At 41.3% G+C, this 21,502-nt stretch overlaps 1 long non-coding RNA gene across 1 annotated transcript; it reads left to right on the top strand.

Moving 5' to 3' along the window:
- Positions 1-1,372: 1,372 nt before the first annotated feature.
- LOC130458389 (uncharacterized) lies at positions 1,373-3,378 on the top strand. Its single transcript, XR_008917690.1, has 2 exons — positions 1,373-1,514; positions 2,303-3,378. It is a non-coding gene; the product is annotated as an uncharacterized LOC130458389 (long non-coding RNA).
- Positions 3,379-21,502: the final 18,124 nt, after the last annotated feature.

Genomic DNA, 21,502 nt, shown 5'->3' with positions numbered 1-21,502 from the left:
TCTTACATCTATGATCTTTTGAAAGTTAAATCACTATATAAATTTCCAAGCAAATTTACGGGGTCCCAACGTCCCGGAATCACAAGGAACAACTTGTCTGAACGTCTTTTCCAGGCCCAGGATTCCCTGAAGGGTGACCAGATGCTGGAGGTAATTCATTTGCCTCTGTGGCCCAAACCTGCCTTAGAAGGAGAGCTGGTCCCGGTGGACCTGACTGGTCAGCCCTTCCAAAGAGAGCTGTTTACTAGGGTTGGGGAAAACCCGGCCTGCACAATTGCCCGGATCTGGGGGTCTGGACGGTGGTCAACTCATCCCCAAAGCACACCGGGGCCTCTTTCCCTGGTGGAGGCCCAACCTTGGGCTGGAGCTCGTCCAGCCTGGCCAGGGGGGAGGGGAGAGGGACGCAGGGGGGAGAAACACAAACCAGAGCCGAGGCTCCCGGGCAGCCTGACCTATGGGTGACCCTGGGGCTGACCTAACACTCTGGTCACTCTCACCAACAGATTTGTTTATCTTGGGACCTTGGAGGCTCTGAACCCAAGAGCTTTGGCTCTAAACTCCCAGGGCCTGAAGTGGGCTGCCAGTCACAGCTTAAGTGCATGTTAGCTAGAGAGCCCATGACAGGCCCCGTTTATTTACCAAAGCCATCTCTCTCTGGAGCATTTTCCCCCTTAGCCAGGGTGCCTCTGGGAGGGAGTCTCCCTGCCTCTCTCCTAACACCTTAAAGCTGGTTTCTTTTCTCCTTCCACTCCTGCCCCAATCAATGACTACTTAGGATTTTATCTCTTATAAATATATACAAATTATGTATAAATATATACATTTATAGATACATAAATATATCTGTATTTATATAACATCATATAATATGTAGCATGACGATAATAGAATACTTATGATTTGTTACAAACATGTAACAAGGAGGCAGCTGGGTGGCTCAATGGATGGAGAGCCAGGTCTAGAGATGGGAGGTCCTGGGTTCAAATTTGACCTCAGACACTTCCTAGATGTGTGACCCTGGGCAAGTCACTTAGCCCCCATTGGCTTACCCTTAATGCTCTTGGAACCAATACACAGCATTGGAGGTAAGGGTTAAAAAAAAAAACACCAGGTAATAAATGATCATAAATATGCTTATCTAAAAGAAACAAATTCTCTTATTAGCAATGTCCAAAAATCCATGTCTCACTCTTTTTTGCCCCATCCTCTCTCCCAGGTAGGTGATATGATACAAGGCAGAGAATAGGATGCAAGCTGTATATATATATATTATCACATAATACATATTTTTCTGTTTGATTTTTTCCTCCAATTCCATATAAAAACCATTTTCATGGTGCCAATTGTTATCTCCAAATGACTGTGTCTCTGATCAGATTGCTGTCCTTGAGGAATTTATTTCCAAAAAGCAGTCTTCATCTTCATTCAACTGAAGGTGGGTTTGGACTCGCCCAAGTGAGGATGTGTCGGTCCTGAACACAGCTCTTTCCAAGGGTTGAACACCGGATGAGACAGTGAGTGGACTCAGTCACAAACAAAAATTACCTACAAGATGAAAAGTTTCATTTCTTAGAAAGGAAGATAGTTTTCCTTAAGATACTAACCCTATAGAAAACAGCTTGGGGCAGAGATCCAAAATACCATTTCCTGATTGTAATCCCAGTGAGTATCTTTCCTGGGTGAAGAGGGATTGGTTCCCTCTTCCTATCCTTTAGGGGGAGGGGGGACAGCTAGGTAATGCAGATGAAAGAATCTCAGGCCTGGAGTCAGGAAGAGCTGGGTTCAAATCTGGTTTCAGACACTTCTTAGCTGTATGGCCCATGACAAGTCATTTAACTCTGTTGGCCTTATTTCCTCATCTGTAAAATGAGCTGAAGAAGGATTTTCAATCCAATATCTTTGGCAAACCAATTGGCAAACCAATTCAATATCTTTGTCAACAAAACCCCAAATGGGGGTCCCAAAGAGCCAGACACCACTGAACAACAGCATTCTTTAAGGGTCAGGTCTGGGTATAGATTCTTTTTTTTTCTTTCCACTTTTTAAAATTTTTATTTAATTGATTAATTTAGAATATTTTTCCATGGTTACATGATTCATATTCTTTCCTTCTCCTTCCCCCACCCCTTCCCATAGTGGATGAACAATTCCACTGGGTTTTACATGTGTCCTTGATCAAAACCTATTTCCATGTTGTTGATGTTTGCACTTGGGTGATCATTCAGAGTCTATATCCCCAATCATATCCCCCTCGACCCATGTGATCAAACAGTTTTTTTCTTCTGTGTTTCTACTCCCACAGTTCTTTCTCTGGATCTTCTGCACACATATAATTGCAGATGCATGGGCCCCCTAAGCAAAAGAAGACCCAGATTTCCTCCTTCTTCTCCTGCCACCCAGTGGATTTTCCTCCAACCAGAAGTCATGAAAATGCATCTGGATCCCAGAGAGGAGCTGATGTTTGGTAGGCAAGAAAAGAGATGTTTTCCTCAACTGGTCTTGGAGGAAGAAAACGACACCCTTATTTAATCCCATTAAGGCAAGACCCCAAGTCAGGAATTGAGAAAGCCCCCTTCTAAATGTGCAGAGGCATTATCAGCCTTGAGCTTAAATAAACGCTTGTGTCTCTTCCCTGACCCACCTCCCTCAGAGCTGCTCACTTCATTCATCACTGTCACCTTTTCAAAGTGACTGCCATGACAGTTCACGATCATTAACTAGTAATGGTGTGCTTTCTATTAAAGTAGAGGCACATCAAACACAGGGATTCCACCCTTCTCAGGGCAAAGGCTTGAAGAGGAGGGGCTGGGGATGCAGGGAGAGAAGAAGGGAGATCCAAACTTTTGGAGGATGGCAGAAACAATTTGAAAACTGACCCAGAAAAAAACCCTGATCAAAATGCCACCATGTACCTTAGGATGGGTGCTTGTCCCATTCTATTTTTCTAAGATCATGTTAATCAACAAACATTTATATTTATTAGTCCCTTACTCCATAAGTGCCAGGCACTGTGCCAAGTACTCAGGATACAAAGAAAAGTAAACAAGTTGTTACCCTCGAGGAATTTATTGCCTAATGAGGAACTTTTGTTGTTCAGTCTTTCAGTCTTATCCAACTCTTTGTGACCCCATTTGGGGCTTTCTTGGCAAGAATACTGGAGGGAAGGGGGCAGCTAGGTGACAACGGAGAGAGAGCCAAGCCTAGAGGCAGGAGGTCCAGAATTCATATCTGACCTTAGATACTTCCTAACTGTGAGACCTTGGGCAAGTCACTTAACTACCACTGCCTACCCCTTATCATTCTTCCACCTTGGAACCAACACTTAATATTGAATGTAAGACAGAAGGTAAGAGTTTAGGCACAAAAAAAAAAAAAGAATAGTGGAGTGGTTTGCCATTTCCTTCTCCAAACCATTTTATAGATGAGGAAACCAAGGCAAACAGGGTTGTGACTAGCTGGGGGTCAAACAGCTAATAAATATCTGAGGTCAGATTTGAACTCAGGAAGAGTCCAAGCCCAGCACTCTATCCATTATGCCACGTGGCTGCTAATGAAGGAGGCAACATATAAATGACTATGTACATAGGAGCTACATTCAGAGTAAACAGACAGAAATCGGAAAAGGAAAATCAGTAGCAATTAGAAGACCCAAGAAAAACCACCCCCTGCATAAGATTGGAATTTAAGTTGCTTTTTTTTTTAAACCTTACCTCCTGCCTTAGAATCAATACTAACATATCAGTTCTAAAGCAGAAAAGCAGTAAGGGCTGGACTATTGGGGTTAAGTGACTTGCCCAGGGTCATATAACTAGGAATTATCTAAGGCCCAATTTGTTCTCAGGTCCTCCCAATTCCAAGCCTGGCTCTCTTTCCACTGAGCCACCCAGCTGCCCCTAAGTTTAGTAGTGAAGGAAGACAGGAAAACTAAAAAGAGAGGATAAAGAAGGTATGCATTCCAGGCATGGAGAACAGCCAATACAGAGGCACAGAGTCAGGGAGCTGAACTGAAGCAGCTCAGGGATGCTGGATCAGAGAGTATGTGGAAGGGAACTAAAATATAAGAAGTCCGGAAAGAAAGAAAGCTGCCAGGTTAACAGGGATCATTACCGAGAATCAAGGGGCAGCCCTATGGCCCAGGGGGGCCTGGAGTCAAGATGACTCCCCTTCCTTAGTTCAAATCCAGCCTCAGGCACTTACTAGATGTATGACCCTGGGCAAGTCACTTAATCCTCAGTTTCTTCATCTGTCAAATGAGTTGGAGAAGGAAATGGTTTGCCACTGGTGTTAAAACTCCAAATGACATGGCTGAAACAACAGAACAACAGTGAGAATCAAGGAATAGTGGAGCTAGAATGATTGTAGAAACCATATAGTATAGAAGAAAAAATATTTCTTCTGCAATCAGAAGACCTGGTTTCAAATCCTGTCACTTAGTATCTGGGAGATCTTTAACATGTAATTTGATACCTCAGGGCCTCAATTCTTCCTCTATAAAATGAGGAGGTTGGACTGGATGGTCTCAAATGTCCTTCCCAACACTGAAACTATGATCCTATAATCTAGTCCAACTCCCTATCAGAGAATGATCCTTTCTACAATATCGCTACCAAGTGGTCAGCTGACCAGTTTGAATACTTCTTGTGACAAGGAACTTACTACCTATATTCCATGTCCAAATAGCTCTAATTATTGAGGAGATATTCCTTATATTAATCTAAGATCTGCCTCGCTGTTCATTTCTACCCAATCCTAGTTGTGCCTTGTAGAAATAGAGTATACTCATCTCTTCTATAACATATGCATTTCTGAATCAAAGCACACTATCTTTCACATCAGTGTATTCACGGCTTTATTTTGGGGTTTGGTTATGTATGAGTGTGCTCTTACACCAATAACCAAAATGCAAATGTGGTTCACATGACAACAAAAAAATTTTTTTTAAGAAATAACAAATGCTAGATGGGATGAGGAAAAATAAATACACTAAGAAATTGTTGGTGGCATTGTGAACTGTTCCAACCATTTCTGGAGAATAGTTTAGAACTATACCCAAAGGGCTCTAAGATTATACATGTCCTTTGACTCAGCAATAGCTCTACTAAGAAATATAAGAAAAAGGAAAAAGACCCATCTGACCAAAAATATTTATAACAGCAGCTCTTTTTGTGGTGGCAAAGAATTGGAAACTGAGGGGCTGCTCATCAATTGGGGAATGGCTGAACAAGTTGTGGAATTTGATTGTGATAGAATGCTACTGTGCTATAAGAAATGATGAGGGAAATGGATTCCAAAAAACCTTGGCGAAACCTATATGAACTGATACAAAGTGAGGTGAGAAGAACCAGGAGATCTTTAAAGGTACACAGTATCTGCTATATTGTCATGAAGCTCAACTATGAAAGATACAATTATCCAAGACAATAAAACAGATTTAAAATATACAGCATGTGTTAGGGTCCGAGTGGAAGTACCCCACAAAGGAACACACAGAGACAATGCAACAGGCAGCAGGGAGAGGTTTATTTACTAGCACTAGAACGGTTCCGCAAAAGAACCGTCCCGGGACAAACTCAAGAGTGCATATTTATAGAGAGCAGCTTAAAAGGGGGGATAAGCAAGATATCTGTCCCAACACCTGTGGCCTTGCAGTTTCCTTTCAGGAACTGTATCGACTGTGGCCTTGCAGTTCTTCCAGGACCTTTATCAACTCTGGCCTTGCAGCTTTTTCAGGAGCTGTCTCAACTGTGGCCTTGCAGTTCTTCCAGGATGCCTATCTACTATGGCCTTGCAGTTTCTTGGAACTTGTTCATTTGGACATAGTGCAACCCCCTTCCCTTCATTTCTCAGTTTTTTTTTATTTTATGATGCTCATTCAGGGGCCAGCAGAGACCTCCAGAGGCAGGGCATTAGCATAGCCATGGGGGGAGGGGGGATGTCAGGGCTTGATACTGCTGCCTGAGGACCAAGGGCTGGACTATGTGGACCTGGTCCTTCACAAAGCAGACCAGTCGGTGGACTATACAAGGCCCAAAAGTGATAAGGAAGAAGAGAAAACATTGGTCCAGCTATAGTGGAAACAAGGGTGGTGAGTCAGGGAGATTTTGCAAACCCTTGCTGGTAACAAGGTTGGGCGTGAGTGCGTTGGCGTTCTCAGCCTACTGCCTCCCTGATTCCTGTGTGGTCTGTATATACACAGCACTCTTCCTCAAGGGTGACACAGAGGCCTCACTCCTTGAGGAACAAAGGATCAAGGCTCCTTCGGTTCTGGAGGACAACTTCTGAAGGAGAGGATAGCGATTTCTCGAGGGTGTCTAGTGATTTTTCTGTATGCCTGAGGTCTGCCTCTACAGCAGTGTGTAGGTGCCTTAGGTCTGCTGTTTGAAAGAGGGAGGCTATACCTGTGCCAATCCCTGCCAAGCCAAAGAGCATGGCTAGGGTCAGCACACGGACAGGTTCCGGTTTCTGGCGGCCGATTCTTTGATGTTCCCAATAGTCCAGCAGCTCCGTCCCCGGATGGTATAGTACTCGGGGCAGGATAGTGACTAGGATACAAAGCTCAGGGTCCTGGGACAAGGTTGCGGAGGAAACACAAGGGGTCATACCTGAGGAGGTGCAGGCCCAGTAAGCTCCTGACGGGGAAATGTCATAATATGGTGGTCTGGTGGTGAGGTTAGGGGAAGTTTAACTACCACTGAGGCAGTTTCATGTTTTGTTGGATATGCTTCTACCCAACCTGAAAAGGTGTCTACCAGGACTAAAAGACACCTGTACCCATAGGTCCCTGGCTTGATTTCTGTAAAGTCTACCTCCCACTGTTCTCCTGGCTCCAGCCTTCTTCACCTGGTGCCCCCTGGTTCCTTCGGTACCCCTTTTTTATTAACCCACACATGTGTTTCACATCCCTAATTGATCTCTTTGCAGATTCTGCACATAGTATGAAAGAAAAAGTCTCCGTCCAGTATATCACTCAGTTTTGTGCCTCTCCTATGTGTGGTGTCATGTATTCTTTCTGCTAGCTGTCTCCCCACTGCTTCTGGTAAGTGAATACTGCCATCTGGCAGGCCCAGCCATCCATAGGGGAACCACACAGCCTCCAGGAGGGTCAGAATCTCAGGCCCCACCTGGTTCAGGGCCCCCTGCCATCCCATCCCCTCCCCTCTCCAAATATTTAAGGAGAAAAGGGCGAAGGTCCAAGTCTTCTGTAGCTTCTTCATAGTTGAGAATGGGTGTAGAGCTGTCCCTGCCTATGGTCAGGAGAGAGGGATTGGCTATAGACAATGTCCAGGGCTTTCAGGCTGGAATGGTTGCCAAGGTTATAAATGTATATGAAGACATATTCCATGGGGGAGTAGCCAAAACTTGAACAGGGAGGGAAAGGCTGCAGACACAGGGTATTTAGGGGCTTGTCCTCAGTGAATTCCAGGGTCCCAGGTTGGTGGAGACCTTCTTGGAGATCTGAAGAGTGTCCAGCCACTGCTTCCCCCAATCGGCAGACAGGTCACAAGGGGGAGAGCCGGCCCCTAAGACAGAAGTACTAGAACACCAGATAGAAACAGAACATTAGTACAACAGTAATTGGCATTACACATTTGCATTTGGGTATCTTAGCCAACAAACTCCATCTTCAGAAATCATCTTCTGACAGGAATAGATCCCTTTAGGGGGGGTCTATATATTCAGGAAATCAGGTTCCTGAGTTGTTTGCAGAGCTGGTATGTGATGTTTCTGTTAAAGAATATCCTTTTGCAAAGTACACATTAACTATAACATCTATAAACAATGGAGTAACAATATTTTACAGATGAATTTCCTAATCCCAGAGGCTGGGGAAATTCAAGGAAGCTTTGAGCTATATTCCCAAGCTCAAGAACCAAACTTCAAATGCGGTAAACCAAGGCTGCAAATACAAGCCATCTATGAATAAACTTCACCTACTTCTCAAAGTAGGTAAACAAGTTGAGAATGTTCAATTATTAGGGTTGTTTGAGGAAATGGAAACTTTAATATCATAATTTGCATTATGTGCTGATCATGGGATATTGTTATGAAGGGAAATATGTCCTCAGGTCCCAGAGGACCCAGTGAGTGGCTTCACATGCAGGTAATCAACAGCCTAGATGGTCAGAAAAGGTCCTATTCCTAGGTGAGCCCAGGAAATTCCTCTGTAACCATTCCAGGACATTCACTGTCCTCAGTGTACTTTGTCACCATTAAGTCCCAGAAGCCTTTGTTTGCAGTAAAAGACAAGTCTACCCATTTCAGCTGAGAGAAATACTGCTTATCAGCAGTCCAGAAAAAAAATCTCCATATCCCCAAACAAGCCTTTGATATCCCTACAAGGCTAATCACTCAATTATTCTTATGTATTTTGGCAATAATTAATATATCACACTTTCGCCACAAAACCTGAACAGGAACTCCTGGCCTTAGGCCATCTGAAGGAACCAAGACAAGATTAGTCAGGAATCTCCCCAAGGAACTTTCAGAGAAATTCCAGAATTATTCATGATTTTACAAAACTACATACATCAATTCTAGAAATTATCCCTAAGTTAAAGATCCAATTATAAGAGTAGAACATCTGTCTGTTTTCTTTCACCTTCTCCCTCTCTATTCCTTCAAAACCCTCTGCTTAAAAAGCAGAACACAATTTCCATTCTTCCTTAACAAACTGGCATACTCAGGCTTTCATGGACTTTAGAGCAAAGTCCCTCTTTCTTCCGAATTCAAACCCAATATACCTCCCCACTTTCTCTGATGTTCTTTTACCATCATAAGGCAAACAACCATCCCCCTGGTATCACTTCAGTTGCTGATCGGTAACCCAAAAGAATTCTGATTTAAGGGATTACATCATGGAACCATCTTTAAGATAGGGCACATCCATTATAAATTACAGTTCATGGAACAAATTGGTAAACTGAGGTAACCACGGAGTATTGAACAAAACCTATGGTAGAGTTAGGTTAACAATGAGCTTTTGTTTACATCCAAACAATACTTAAAATGCATAGTTCAAAAGGAACTCACAGAACATTTCTAAAAACAATCTCATAAAGCATTTAGTGTTACAGGATCTATGAAACCTTGTAAAGACCGTAAACCTTAAAGCAAGCTGTTTAACAAGCAGGTTGATTATCTATTGTTGAGACCAAGAAGTTAAAGGTAAATATAAAGTTAGTCCAGCATTAATACACTGGGAGGAAAACCATTGAGATGAAAGCCATTTGATAATTTTAAACAAAAACCCATTTTCATTTTCCCTTGAAACCTCTTATGACAGAAAGATTGATAAGGATAGAATACCCCCTCTTTAGGCTATACTGCTAAAGCCCATTTTACCTTTTTAGATTCTTATTTCAGTCCCTAAGTATCAGTGTGGAATAATTACAAGCACTCCTTTCTCCTCCCTGTGTGCAAGGAAGGGGTTAACTGCCAAGCAATGTATCCCAAGGCTGCTAAGCTTGGTTTAGAGTTTATTACTTAGCAACATTATCCCATCCGTCTTTAATCAGTGAACTTACTATAACTTTAAAACTTTGAATGTATGTATCAAACTCCCTTCAAAATAATTTACTCTCAGTAGATTTCAGTTTGAACTCCACACTTCCAAATAACTCTGATCAAGTCCTTTAGCAATGTTTCAGTGCAACCAAACTGAGGTGCAAGGCATTTACCTGTACTTCTCTCAAACCTGTCTAAAGCTCAAAACATTGCTACATTCCTCATTAAAGTTCATCAACATTATTCCAATTTATACTTTGTTGCATCTATTCCACACTAGAATTCATAGTATCAACTAGTAACTCTATTCAGTACTCTTATTACTTCTGGCTCCTCCTCTTTGCCATTACTGTAAGTAAAGGAAAGGTACTATACTGAAGTGTATGTAATACCCATGACAAGCCCTAAAATCAAGAAGGGCTTGTCAAGGTAGTCTTGTCAAGGACATACAGTTTGCATATCATATACCCCTAACCTATTTTGGTGTAAAACTTAATTCTCTCTATAGTATGAATGCACACATAATTTGTATTTACTTCATTGCTTTCCAGGAATTTGTATCTGAATACATGTCCACCTCTGGATCACAAATTCCTTTCTATATATTGTGCAAATTTCCTTCTTTTTTTTTCTCCAAAAACAATACACATAACCTTAGTCAAAGACAGCACCGTTTTAGAAATTCTCTTTTGCAAAATACCAAAATTCTTAACACTTACATTATTAATCCCCCTGCTCAGATTAACCACTACAAAAAACAAAAAAACAAAAAACAAAACTCATGTCATATGAATTCTTGCTGCTAATTTTGACAGCATATACATTAAACAATCTGATTTGAAGGATTCCCGATTTCAAATTCTAGAATAAATTCTTCTCAACAACATAACAACTTTTCCTGAATGACTTTTGCATCTATAAAGTAGCCAGCACAATTTCTGTCCATATAAACATTCCTCTCCGTGTCAGACTGGCTATCAATCACATTTAGACAATTCTCAAATTCACTGAAACCATTATGCATTGCAAGGTTTAACAAAACAAACCTCTAACCAGGAGTTTTTGTGCTCAATAAGCATTTGATTGGGGTCCTTCTCCCATGTCCCTCCCTGGGGCCACCCACTCCCAAAGGTTGGCCACTCTGAATTGCAAAGGGTTTGTACTTTCCTTTTTTTAACTGAGACTCCCAGATTCTGTGCCCGAGTTTTAAAGTCAGGATAGTGGCTCAGGACAAGGTCTAGGGGGTAGTTTGATTCTGACCTATCTTCGTACCCTAGCTCGTGAGAATGGCAGACAACCCAAAGACAATCACACACATAACAGACAGACAAAAAGACAAACCAAAAATCCTTTTAGTTGATCCAAACAATGTTTGGAGCAGGGAGGGAGCTTGCTCAAGGCTCCAACTCCAACCTCCCCAAGTTCCGCCTCTTGGCTTCTCAGCTCTTTGTGAAACCCTTTCCCTCCCTCTAGCTGAGTCGCTTCCAGGTTTTCTCGACCTGCACCCTCTCGGGATGTAGAAACTGCGATACTGACCAGTCCTCACTCAGAAATGGATGAGGAGGTGGGCTGTCACCTCTACCTGGTCAGGCAGAGTGACCCAGTGGCTTAACATAGGACGGCCCCCTACAACCTGGGGGACCGGGTAAATATTTGTCCACTAAGTCATATGCCAATCCGGTGCCCACGTCCCCCCTTACACAATCACTCTCACACTCACTCTCACAGTCACTCATCAATCAATCAACTCACCTTCAGTGTTTCAGCACAAGAGCTGGGAGAGCCTTTCCTTTGTCCTGGTTGTTTCCTAGAGGGGTCCTACTACCATCCCAGCGAGCCCCCATATGTTAGGGTCCGAGCGGAAGTACCCCACAAAGGAACATACAGAGACAATGCAACAGGCAGCAGGGAGAGGTTTATTTACTAGCACTAGAACGGTTCCGCAAAAGAACCGTCCCGGGGCAAACGCAAGAGTGCATATTTATAAAGAGCAGCTTAAAAGGGGGGATAAGCAAGATATCTGTCCCAATACCTGTGGCCTTGCAGTTTCCTTTCAGGAACTGTATCGACTGTGGCCTTGCAGTTCTTCCAGGACCTTTATCAACTCTGGCCTTGCAGCTTTTTCAGGAGCTGTCTCAACTGTGGCCTTGCAGTTCTTCCAGGATGCCTATCTACTATGGCCTTGCAGTTTCTTGGAACTTGTTCATTTGGACATAGTGCAACCCCCTTCCCTTCACATGTATAACATAAATAATATATTACATAGGTTAATAAAAAACATATGAACATATGCATTTCCAACAAGTATTACATTATGCACAATTATACAATAAAGACCACAAAGCATATGGGGAAAAGTGGGTTGAGGGACAACACTCAAAAACTAAAAAGAGAGAAACCTAATAAAAAATGGCAGCACAGTTCTACACATATTAAATGGTTAAGAAATACGTAAATGGGGGGCAGCTGGGTAGCTCAGTGGATTGAGAGCCAGGCCTAGAGACGGGAGGTCCTAGGTTCAAATCCGGCCTCAGACACTTCCTAGCTGTGTGACCCTGGGCAAGTCACTTGACCCCCATTGCCTACCCTTACCACTCTTCTGCCTTGGAGCCAATACACAGTATTGACTCCAAGACGGAAGGTAAGGGTTATAAAAAAAAAAAAAAGAAATACGTAAATGCCACAACAAGTAGTGGTCCTGTTTTTCACTTCCAGCTATTGCTCCTCTTGTCCCAGGTTCCAGCAAGTTGATGAGGCAGAAATTATGGACCTCTGGGTCAGAAGCCAAGGAGGAAGGGGTAGAAGTGAGCAAGCCTTTCTGTGCTCACAGATCTCCTTGCATCAGAAGACAGACAATAAACAGGGGAGCAGCTGGGTGGCTGAGTGGATTGAGAACCAGGACTAGAGACAGGAGGTCCTGGATTCAAATTTAAATTCAGACATTACCTAGCTGTGTGACCCTGAACAAGTCACTTAACCCCCATTGTCTAGCCCTTTCCACTCTTCTGTCTTGGACTCAATATACAGTATTGATTCTAAGACAGAAGGTGAGGGTTTAAAAAAAAAGGTAGACAACAAATAGGGCACTTTATCTTCACAAACATCTGGAGTTTGCTTGTGGAAGTGGGCATGGGAAGAGTTGCAGCTTGGGAGTTAATGTAAGTGATACAGTTTTCTGATTCTCACTGTTTCTCAAGGAAGGAGTCTTGCAGAAGCAAACTTGATATTCAGGTTATGCTCAAAATGTTCTCTACTATATCAATCACATTGGAGAAAATTTGCGTTTTCTGCAATGTGTTATAGCAAAATTGAAATCTTGTACTTGAAAATAGCTTGCATTTCCCTAAAGCCTCCTCTTCACCAAATTCCTTTGCATATGCCTTAGTTTTGAGACTCCCAGTCTTGCAAGTCACACATGAACTTGTCAAGCCCCTCCTAAAATTTAGTCCCTAGAAATGAAAATAGCATTCCCAATGAAATCTAATTTGGGCAGATTATAGCAAACCTATTCATCCTTTTTTAAGGAGGCAGCAATGGATAGAACATTGGGCCTGGAAGCAGGCAGTTGTTATTGTTCAGTGGTTTCAATTGCATCCATTTCTTTGTCAGGAAGGCCAAGGTTCTGCCCATTAGCAGTCTCTGGGAGGCAGGAAAATCTGAGTTCAAATCTGGCTTCAGACACTAGCTGGATAAATCATTTAGCTTCTGTTTACCATAATCCTCTGGAGAAAGAAATGGCAAAACAGTCCAATATCTTTTTCCCATTTCTATAGAACAGTTGAGGTTCCAATGTGATCTCATCCCCTTTCTCTCTCTCTCTATGGAATAGCTTATTCATTCCTAACCAGCACTCATGCAAGAAAGTTTAGGAAGTTTTCCAATAGTGAGCACCGGAGTAGGCAGTGACAGCCTCAACTATAATGCTACACAGCAAAAGCTGTTTCAGGAACTGAGGTGTGACCCTGGTAGAGAGAATACTCTAGTGCCATGTGCCATTGTAGGTCCTGAACCCTTGATGTTATGCTTTCCATTATGCAAAATCAGTCACATTAAATGATAGGGCAAAAGAAATAATAGTCATTGCATTAATTTAATAAAAGGCAAGAACAGAAATAATTATAATATTTACTCCATAGAAGGCCCCCTCCCCTAGGCCTCCTTCCCCTTATAGACCTTCCCTTTATAGGCCCAAACAGACCTTGGTTGTGATGAGGAAAAATATCCAGGTAAAAGCTGCTTTATAGAATCCCATTCCTCCTAAATATGTTATAATTGCATTTAATCATTTATTCAGATTTCTTAAAAGAAACCAAATCTAGGATAATGTTATTTAAAATTTTATTCCAATTTCAATTCATAATGGAATAAGTAGATCATGTTTTCCTTACTAGTTGTATGACCTTGGATGAGTCCCTTAACCTTTTAAAGATCAATTTCCTCGTTTACAAAAACAGAAGGTGGAAGAGGTCAGACTAGAAAATCACTAAATTCAAAGCTGTGCTTTGAGTTTTCAAAAAAGTACCAGTACATACTTTTCTTTTATCTGCATTATTAACATTTTTCCATCACTTTCTTAAGTCCAGATAATTAGCAAAAAAATAAATGGAGCCCAAATTGGTAGATTTCCAAGGTTTAATGCTCACACTGAAAATTTAACAATTCATCCCTTCTAGAGCCTTAGTAGGCTCTAAATTATCTATCTAAATATCTGTCCAGCATTCTTTGTCCATAAAATAAATGTTCAGCATTCTTTGAATTTGATTCCTTATACATACATAACAAGGATATGTTAAAACTATTAGACCTGCCTTGTATTTTCATAGCATTACCCATGGAAGCAATTGCCACTTAGCTTTCTGGACTCCATTCTTCCAGGATTCTAAACTCAGGTGATCATTTCCTTCTGGAAGTCTCTCTTGATGTCCATAGTAACTAATACTTTCTCCCTCCTTTAATTATCTTGAATTTATTTCTCAGTATATAAGCTGGATCCATACAACCCCACTCCCACAGTAGAATGTACTATCAGCCTCTAGAATGAAACCTTTTCAGTCTTAACTGTCTTTGTTGTTTAGTCATTTTCAGTCGATCAGACTTTATTTGACTCTATTTGGGGTTTTCTTGGGAAAGATTCTGGAGCAGTTTGCTATTTCCTTCTCCAGCTCATTTTTCCTTCTCCAGCTCAGGAAACTGAGGCAAAGAGCATTAAGGAACATACACTTAAGTGTCTGAGGCCAGATCAGATTTGAACTCAGGAAAATGAGTCTTTCTGACCCTTAGCCTGGGACTCTTATCTACTGGGCCACCTAGCTGCCCTTATATGTATCCCTCTACCTAGTAACAAAGAGCTTCACAACCTAATAGGTGGCTCCATTAACTCAGATTGAATTTAGGATCAGAATCACAGGATCAAAATTTAGAGCTAAAAGCCAACTCGTTCTAACCTGTAGATGAGGAAACTGTGGCCCAAAGAACTTGTGTCTTAAGCCCAGGTCCTCTGGTGCCATTTGCAAAGCTCTTTTCATGGTGCCATATTGTTTCAGCTGAATTGAACTGAATTGGATTGATCTGATTTGGTTTAACCATTGCTCCCTCTCTTACTGCCTTTACGCAGCCCCATTCTTTTTCCCTCAGCCCCAACTGAATAGCCTCAAGAATTCATTTCTGGAGGGAAGAAAAAAAGTGGCTCATCTAAAAAGTGTTAAAAAGAGTTTAATGAAGCATACTCTGTCTCTTTAAGAGCAGAATTTATGTTAGAGTTTCTGAATCTCACACTGTCTCTTTAAGAGCAGAATGTATAAGAAAGGATTGAATTGACAGTTGGGGCTTTTCTTCTCAGAATCTTAGGGGAGAAGGAGCTGTCAGAGGGGCTCATCTTCTCAGGACTTTGAGGGAAAAGTATTCTATGTCTGTGTCTCTGACAGGCAGTTTCACTGTTTGAAGGAGAAGAACAATTTTAAGTAGTTTGTTATTGATTAATGTTCATTGATTAGTTAGTTAGATAGATAGTGAATTTAATCTTAGTTGGACAGAGTAGGTAAATTAGGCCTGCTTTGTCAGGCAAGAAGATATTGCCCAAGAAGGCAGTTAGTATTTAGAAATTTTTAGAACTTTTAGTATAGGGTTTTGGATTTTTAGACGTAGTATAAGATTTAAGAGCTATAACCTTAGTTTCCTTCCTCCTATTCCTATCCCAACTTCTCCTTAGAAATAAATAAGTGTTGCTGGTTTACCAACTGCTCTCAGCAATTTTATCAAACCCCTACCCAAAATTTTAGTCCTTAACAAAAGTACTTCAAGAAACCCAAAATTGATAATAGACAAATGACCCATAAACATCTACCACCCACCTGAATCACCCTGACTGGAGAATATGTGTCTTTGCCCCTCCTTGTCCCATTTCACATTAGATATAACTAACTCTGTCTTGAGGTATTTGGGGAATTGCTTTTTCCCTTCAAGCCTGCCCAAGAAGCTGAATTTTGAGAGAAAGGCAAAGTTGCAGAGTATTAAGTGGAAAGAATTAGTGATTTATTAGGTATCCTCTATGTGCCAAGCACTGTACTGAGTTCTTTTACAAGTACTATCTCATTTAATCCTCACAAGACCCTTAGTAAGTAGATGCTATTATTATCCCCATTTTATACTTGAGGAAACTGAGGCAAATAAAGATCACATGGCCAGTAAGTATCTGAGGCAGGATTTGAATGTGGCTTTCCTGACTCCAGATCAAACCATGTAGTTGCCTCTAAGAAATGACAGATTACAGGACTTGTTTGGAGAGGCTCCTGTTACCTGAACCTTTGCATTTTGAGGCTTTAGGGAGGGCTTCTAAAACTTAGGTGACACAATAATGATTTATGAAAAGAATGATTATAGAATCTCAGAATCAGAGGATCTTAGAACTTACTAATGTTAAGCAATTTCTGAGACTGGGTTCCTGGAGAATCCAAGGAGAATCTTATTCCTCAACAGTTCTGCAAGACCGGAGGTCATATAAAGTGAATAGACAAACTAGAAGGGAAAGAGATTTAATGAGTCACTAGGGAAGACTGCTAGTAGCAATGTTAGCTTTCTAGGATATCGATCTGATTTAGAGCTTTTCCAGCACTGCTCAGGATAGATGCCAATCTGAAATTCTCTGCCAGCTTTGAATGAACATAAATTCTATAGACTATTCCTATAGGAAAGTTGATTTGCAAAGTTCCTAATTGATGACTGGTACAACAGTGAGGTGATGCAATGGATGGAGTACAAGACCTGGAATCAGGAAGACTTATCTTTGTGAGTTCATATCTGGACTCTGATACTTACTAGTAGTGTGATCCTGAGCAAGTCACTTAACCCTGCTTGCTTCAGTCTCCCCATCTATAAAATGAGCTGGATGGGGGGGAGGGAGGGAGGGGTAGCTGGGTAGCTCAGTGGAATGAGAGCCAGGCTTAGAGATGGGAGGTCCTAGGTTCAAATCTGGCCGCAGACACTTCCCAGCTGTGTGACCCTGGGCAAGTCACTTAACCCCCATTGCCTAGCCCTTACCACTCTTCTGCCTTGGAACCAATACACAGTATTGATTCCAAGATGGAAGGTAAGGGTTTTATAAAAAAAAAATAAAATAAAATAAAATGAGCTTGAGAAGAAAATGGCAAATCATTCCAGTATCTTTTCCAAGAAACCCCTAAATGTACACTAATGCATTGCTGGTGAAATTGTTAACTGATCCAAATATTCTGGAGGGCAATTTGGAACTAGCCCAAAGGGCTATAAAACAACGTATACCCTTTGTTCCAGAAATACCATATTAAGTCTGTATCCCAAAGAGATGAAAAAAAGGGGGGGAAGGACCTACTACTTGTTCAAAAATATTTATAGTGGCTCTTTTTGTGGTGGTAAAGAATTGGAAACTAAAGGGATGTTCCCCAATTGGGAAATGGCTAAACAAATTATGGTATATAATGGTGACAGGATACTTTTGTGCTGTAAGAAATGATGAATAAGATGATTTCAGAAAAAAACTGGAAAGGCCTCCATGAACTGGTGCAGAATGAAATGAGCTCCTTTGGGAAAATATCATCTGCTTTCTGACTACCTGTTTTGCAACTAATGTATAAGAAAGCACATGAATGGGACAGCTAGGTAGTACAGTAGATAGAATGCCAGGCCCAGAGATGGGAAGTCTTGGGTTCGAATTTGAAGTCAGATACTTCCTAGCTGTGTGACACTGGGCAAGTCAGGTAACCTAGAATGCTAAGCCCTTATCTCTCTTCTGTCTTAGAATCAAGACAGAAGTTACCACTTACCTTACAACTCTTCTGCCCAAAAATCAGTAAGACTGAAGGAAGAAGAAAGAAGAAAGAAGAAGAAGAAGAAAAAGAAGAAGAAAGCATGCAACATTGCTCTTGTGTATATACATTCACATAAGCAATATAGTCACGCATACCATTGGCCTTGCATCTAACCCACTCCTGCAGCCACAGTCCAGGGGAGCAACTGCTATGAAGGGGGCCCATCATCCTTGCCACCACTATCAATTAATCAACATTTATTAAGCACCTGCTATGTGCTGGGCACTCTGTTAAATAGCCACCAACCATTAATTGACTTCTAATATATCCTTCTACATGGGTGGGGGTGAGGTAGGGCCTTGGTATCTCCCTGTCCCACCCCACAATCTGGAAAATCTCTCTATTTGGACTTTGCATTTTTTCACAAACGTTAGCTTTTTATTTAACTTTTAAAAAGAAATTCTGTATACTTATTGAATTAAAAATAAAATATATTGATATTATACAATACTGTATATATATTTTATGCTTTTCCGATTTTCTAAACTTTTTGTGTCATTTGCTGGCCTTCGTGTGTCGGCTGTGGCTTCTTTAAAAATCCCCCCCAATTCCCATTTAATTTCGTATGCTCTCCTGCAACATATTGAAACCTCAATGGAGAAAGTTTCCCTGAGGAAGGGATACCAGGATATATATAATAAATCATTTGTTATCAACCTGACATTCTTGATTTAATTATAATCTGGTGCTACAAGTAAGTTATTTTTTCAGTCCATAAACAAAACACAGTCTATTAGTGTGTAAAAAGCAATAAATATTCTTCTCTGACACCGAGCCAGACCCTTACCTATAGATCACCTCCTTAATCACTATCAACACCCCCAGAATAATGCTGAGGTCTGACTAAATGATCGCTAAAGTCTTTTTCCAGTTCTGCAAAGCTGTGAGTCTATGGAACACAGAATCTCAGAACGGGAAGGGACTCCGAGGTTGTCCAATAGAACATAAATTCCTTCTGTTTTGCCTGAGTACTCCCTAGCATCTACCATGGAGTCTCATCCAGGGGGGAGTCTTTTAAAATGTCTCTTAAATTAAATTTACCAAAAATAGTCCAGCCCAGTCCTGGAAAAGAATTCCCTCCACACACGTAGCCAGAATTTTCTAGTTCCTAATTCATAGATCTGCGATTTGAACTCAGGTTTCCTGACTCCTTCCTAGACTACTACAGGACTTTCAGCCTATAGTTCCCAAGTTCTCAAGTCTAGCCATTGTCTGTAAATCAGTCTGTCCAAACAGATTGCCTCTGGCCTTTGGTGCCACCCAGGGCAGAAGCAAGGGTAATTCAGGAAGTGAGGCGGCCTAGCTGGGGGAGATTAACCCTGATAAACTCTGCGGGACCAGCCTGCTTACTACCAAGGCTTCTCACCCCCAATTAGTCTGTGAACATTGTTGTGCAAAGTGCCTTATATGACTCAAGCAACTATTTCCTGACTTGGGAGAACTTCAATATTTTATTCTACAGAAGGACTTGTGAATGATACGAGCCAAGAAAGGAAGACTCAAGCAGATCACTTGGCTGGTAGGAAGGGAAGAAGAAAGTTGAAATAAAGTTACATCCAATTAGATCCTCACCCACCTCATCCCCAAACCTTAGAGCTCCTTGGCGTGCCCAGAGGGCAAATTCAAACTGTTGTGAAGTGAATCTTGAGATTACCAGAGAGAGTTGAGGAGAAAGTGCTTGCTTTGGGGGACTGGACTGATGGGTGGGGCATGCAAGAAATGTCCTCTGGGGCTGGGAAGAGGGGGAACGGAGCAACTCCCGGAATGTGGGCTCTGCGCGTGTGCCATGTTTTTACCAGCACTGTCTAGCATCATGGACAGGTAAGGAAACTGAACTCCAGTCCAAGAAAGGGGAAGAGAATGGCCTAAAGACACATAGCTGAGTTAAGTGGCAGAGGCAGTATCCAAATTTAGATCTTCTGGCTTCATCTAGTGGATTGTTTCACTATACTTTGCTGCCTTCCAACTTCCATTAACTACCTGTGAGGCCTGGGATAAGGGTTCTCAACTCCCTAGGTCTCAGTTTCTTTGAGTGTAAAATTAGAAGGTTCAGCTAGAATATATTAGAGTAGAATATATGTATTCACACATACATAAATGCACATGTATGTAATTATGTATAGTATGTATTATAATTATATACAACATAGAATTATATGTATTTTGTATTTTCATGTAATATATAAAATAGCCTAACTTACACAGAGGAAGGGGTTAGGATATTACTTCCACTGCAAGATATAATAATAATTCTTTTGTTGTTCAGTCACTTTTAATTGTGTCCAACTCTTCATGAACCCATTTGGGATTTTCTTGGCAAAGATAATGGAGTGGTTTGTCATTTCCTTCTCCAGCTCATTTTACAGATGAGGAAACCAAGGCAAACAAGGTTAAGTGACTTGCCCAAAGTCACATCTAGTGTCCGTAAAGGGTGAATATTATGGTTGAGACTGAAAATATCTAATTTTAAATGGTCACCAAGGGAAATCCCAAATAATAAAATACCCAAGTCAGCTGCCAAATTTTTATGGTGTTTTAATTACAACAGGAGGAAGAAAATATTAGAGGGCGAGGGAGAGAGAGACAGACAGACAGACAGAGAGAGAGACAGAGATAGACAGAGAGACAGACAGAGACAGACAGAGACAGAGAGACAGAGACAGAGAGACAGAGAGAGAAAAGGAAAAAGGGAGAGAAGGAAAGAGGGAGAGAAGGAAAGAAGTTTAACTCAGAACCATTCTGGCTCAGGCTGAGCCAAAGCGGGCATTAAGGCTTTGGAGAGCCAAGGCAGGGAAAGGGATCAGTCCTTATCACTCACGTGACCAATCTGAAGGAAAGCAGTACCAATCTGAAGGAAAGCAGTCTGTGGGGGCTCCTCCAATCTCAAACTCCAAACTCTAACTGAATTCTAACCCTCCTCACAGGAAGTCCCGAGAACTCCAGAGGCTGTTCTCTGCCTCACTTCCTGCATCTCACATGTGCCAATGGTGACTCAAGCTTGACCTAGGATCGCCCAGAGGTCTGTCCTTTTTTTTGCACATGTCTGTGGAAGGCCATATTCTCAAATAATTAAATCTTGAGTTTGCTGCAACCCTTCCTAATCTTGTTACACTGAGTAGGGTGGAGAATGTAGTTTCCAAGACCTGATTCTGTTATTCCAAGTATCTCTATTGTTATTGATCAGGAAATAGCTAAATCCAATCTTCTAAAGAGTGGTCTGAATAGGGTGGAGTAGTTTTGAAATTCACATTCAGTGAATTTAGTGAATTTATAATAGAGTGAATTTAGGTCTTTCTGACTCTGGATGTGGCACTCTATCCATTGCACTATTAGCTGCCCCAATGATAACTAACTTTGTCTCTCCCATTTTTATACATATACACACATATACATATATAAAATAACTATGTATGTATGATTATGCAAATATATAACACTATGTATATCAACTAAATATCTAATATATACATGTATAAGTTATATACACATATATAAGTAGAATTTATGATATTATTTTTATTTATTTTATATTATTTTATTTACATGATTATTATCTTGTGGTAAAAGTAATACCTAATCCCTTCCTTCTTACAAGTTTGTTTTTTTCCCTGAAAGGTAGTTAACAAAACTTTGCCAGTGATTTGATTGGCCTAGAG

The sequence above is a fragment of the Monodelphis domestica genome, chromosome 3 (genome assembly GCF_027887165.1).
Source record: "Monodelphis domestica isolate mMonDom1 chromosome 3, mMonDom1.pri, whole genome shotgun sequence".
NCBI classification, from domain to species: Eukaryota; Metazoa; Chordata; class Mammalia; order Didelphimorphia; family Didelphidae; genus Monodelphis; species Monodelphis domestica.
Note: the sequence above shows the minus strand (reverse complement) of the source record. Positions and strands in the feature narration are given on the sequence as shown.